Source organism: Manihot esculenta, chromosome 1, assembly GCF_001659605.2.
Source record: "Manihot esculenta cultivar AM560-2 chromosome 1, M.esculenta_v8, whole genome shotgun sequence".
NCBI classification, from domain to species: domain Eukaryota; kingdom Viridiplantae; phylum Streptophyta; class Magnoliopsida; order Malpighiales; family Euphorbiaceae; genus Manihot; species Manihot esculenta.
In genome coordinates, this window is record NC_035161.2 from 3029334 (window position 1) to 3033183 (window position 3850).

The window sequence follows — 3850 nt, forward strand, 5'->3', positions numbered from 1 at the left end:
AGAAGGAGAGAAAATTAATGATGAGATAAATGAGGTAGATACTAACAGTAGTTCCAGTGATGATAGTTCAAGTAATTTAAGTGAATATATTAGATCATTTGAGTCAAATGATAAAGATTCAGATAATGAGAGAGATGAATTTATTAGGAAGAAAAGTAGAAAACCAATGTATGATGGAGAATCAAAACTACCTGTCTTCAATTTGGGGATGAAATTCTCATATGCAACTGAATTTAGAGAAGCACTTGCTAAGTACTCGGTACCTAGAGCTGTTAAAATAAAGTATGTGAGAAATGAACCATGTAGAGTTAGAGCAGTTTTCTAACGACCCCAAAACGGACCGTCACCGGCGCTAGGATTCAGGTCGGCTTAAGGCCGCCAGAACCCGTAGCAAGCCTGCTCTATTCTCTGTGTACCTGTAAATCTCATACATGATCATACATTTTCTTGTGAAAATAAAACTCTTTTTTTTTTCTGAACCAAGGCTTAACCTGTGCATGCACTATCTCTGTACTCTGTACTCTGTACCCCTGACTAGAGCTGGCTCTAGATGGGTTGCATTATACCTGTTAAGCCTGGTTTTTTACATACTCTATAAAAACATAAACATATACAGATCATGTACATAAACCAGATGTACAACACAACTATGTCAAGCACAAATCTAACATAACTAATACATCTCTTTATAATTACATGTCCACTCTAAACTATTACAAGTCTCTTTTTTTTCTCTTTCTGAGCTCCTCTGGACTTCCCTGTACACTGTACACTGAATCCTGCAAGACTGGGATTATGGGAGTGGGATGAGCTCTATAGCCCAGTGAGTAGAATAATAAAATCAGTTATAAAGTATGATCTTATGGAATGCATCATAACACAGACAAGCCACATCAAGAGTAAACCTGTCACCACATAGCCTCAGTAACTTCCGTGCCAGGGCGTAGAATCGAGCACCTGGTCTTCCTGTCATATATATATATGTGTATAACACCTCTGTACTTACCATTGCCAGGGCGTAGTCAAAGGCTCCTGGACTTTACTATACCAGCCAGGGCGTAGTCAAAGGCTCCTGGTCTTAACTCAGAGACTATTGGATCATTCAGCATTTACTCACACCAACAATTAACTATGCAATGCAACATATTCGTGAATTCTAATGTAATCAACCTATTGGCATAATCAAGATGCATGAGATATGCTAAAACATTCCATTGTTTCACTAAAAGCACTAGTTTAGTTCCACTCACCTCTGGCTCTGGACTGACTCTGCAGGTTCAGTAACCTCTGGAGCAGTACTCACTGCTGCTCTCTCTGGTTCCTCTGGTCTGTATAAACACACCTTTCTATAGCATTCCGACACCCCGGATTCCACCGGACGACAGGAATTCCGGTGCCAGATTCTAGCCGGGTATTACATTCTCCCCCCTTAAAAACATTCGTCCTCGAATGATCCTAAAACAAATAACACATGGAACAGAGGGAACTAACCTCAAAACAAATATGGATACTGCTGGAGCATAGACTCCCGCGTCTCCCAGGTGCACTCTTCTAGATTATGGTGGTTCCATAAAACTTTCACCATCGGAATCTCCTTGTTTCTTAGCCGTCTGATCTGCGAGTCCAAAATCCGCACTGGCTGCTCTATATAGGTGAGATCTGTAAGAATCTCCACCTCAGGCTCACTCAGAACCTGATTCGGATCTGACACAAACTGTCGTAGCATAGAAACATGAAATACCGGGTGAATTCTTTCCATCGAAGCAGGTAAATCCAGCTTATACGACACATTTCCGATCCTCTGCAACACCTCAAAGGGTCCAATGTACCGTGGAGCTAATTTACCCTTCTTCCCAAAACGAACCACTCCGTTCATTGGAGACACTTTCAGCAATACCCAATTTCCCTCCTGAAATTCTAACAGCTTCCTGCGAACGTCTGCATAACTTTTCTGTCTACTCTGAGCTGTCTTGATTCTCTCTCTGATCATGGGCACCATTCTACTGGTCAGTTCTACTAACTCTGGCCCTGCAAGAGCCTTCTCTCCTATCTCTTCCCAGCAAACAGGGGATCTGCACTTCTTCCCATACAACGCTTCATAAGGAGCCATCCCAATGCTAGCATGATGGCTGTTATTGTAGGCAAACTCTACCAAAGGTAGATGCCGCCTCCAAGAATCGCCAAAGTCTAACACACATAGTCGAAGCATATCCTCTATGGTCTGGATGGTCCTTTCTGACTGTCCATCAGTCTGTGGGTGGAAAGCAGTGCTAAACTCCAATCTCGTGCCCATCGCACTTTGCAGACTCCGCCAAAAGCGGGAGGTAAACTGAGGTCCTCTGTCTGAAACTATAGACACTGGAACTCCATGTAATCTCATTATCTCATCCAGATAGACCTGTGCCAACTTATCCACAGAATAGTTACTCCGTACTGGAAGAAAATGAGCAGATTTCGTGAGTCTGTCCACAATCACCCATATAGAGTCTATCCTGTTGGATGCTGCCGGTAAGCCCACTACAAAATCCATAGCTATGTTTTCCCATTTCCATTCTGGAATCGGCAGTGGGTTAAGCATTTCAGCCGGCTTCTGATGTTCTAACTTCACCCTCTGACAAGTCTCACAGGTTGTCACAAACTGCGCCACTTCTTTTTTCATAGCTGGCCACCAATATACTCTCTTCAGGTCTCGATACATCTTGGTGGCTCCTGGGTGCACACTATACCTTGCATTATGAGCTTCCCTCATAATGTCTTCCTTTAGACTGCCACTAGCTGGTACACAAAGTCGACTCCCAAAACGAAGGATCCCTTTGCTGTCAAATCTGAACTCCGTAGTATTGCCTGACTGAACAGTCCTGGCAATTTTCATCAACTCAGGGTCTTCGTGCTGTCTCTGAGCTATCTGCTCCAGAAACACTGGTGTCACTCTCATCTGTGCTATCAACGCACCTGTACCAGACAATTCTAGCTGTAATCCCTCCTCAATGAGCTTATAAAGCTCCATCACTATTGGTCTTCGCTCTGCTGCTATATGAGATAAACTGCCTAGTGATTTCCGGCTTAGGGCGTCTGCCACAACATTCGCCTTACCCGGATGATACTGGATCTTACAATCATAATCACTAAGCAATTCTACCCATCTTCTCTGCCTCAGATTCAGTTCTCTCTGGCTTAAGATGTACTGTAAACTCTTGTGATCAGTGAAAATCTCGCATCGAACCCCATAGAGGTAATGCCGCCACATCTTAAGTGCAAAGATAACCGCTGCCATCTCTAGGTCATGGGTGGGGTAATTCAACTCGTGCTTCTTCAACTGTCTAGAAGCATAAGCAATCACCCTATCCTGCTGCATCAGAACACAACCCAATCCCACTCGAGATGCATCACAGAACACTGTGAAATCCTCATGACTCACAGGCAGAGCTAACACTGGTGCTGTGGTTAATCTCCTCTTGAGCTCCTCAAAGCTCTCTTCACACTGGTCTGACCAGACAAACTTCTGGTTCTTCTGAGTCAGTTTGGTCATAGGAGCCGCTATCTTTGAGAAATTCTGAACGAACCTCCTATAGTAACCTGCCAGTCCCAGAAAGCTTTTAATCTCAGTCACTGTAGTGGGTCTGGGCCAGTTAGCTATAGCCTTTATCTTCTTGGGATCTACCTCAATACCCTCTGCTGACACCACATGTCCCAAGAAGGAAATGCTCCTCAACCAAAACTCACACTTCGAGAACTTGGCATATAAACCATGCTCTCTCAGTGTCTGCAAAACTATCCTCAGATGCTGGGCATGCTCCTCTGCATCTCTGGAATACACTAAGATATCATCGATGAAAACAATGACAAAGTG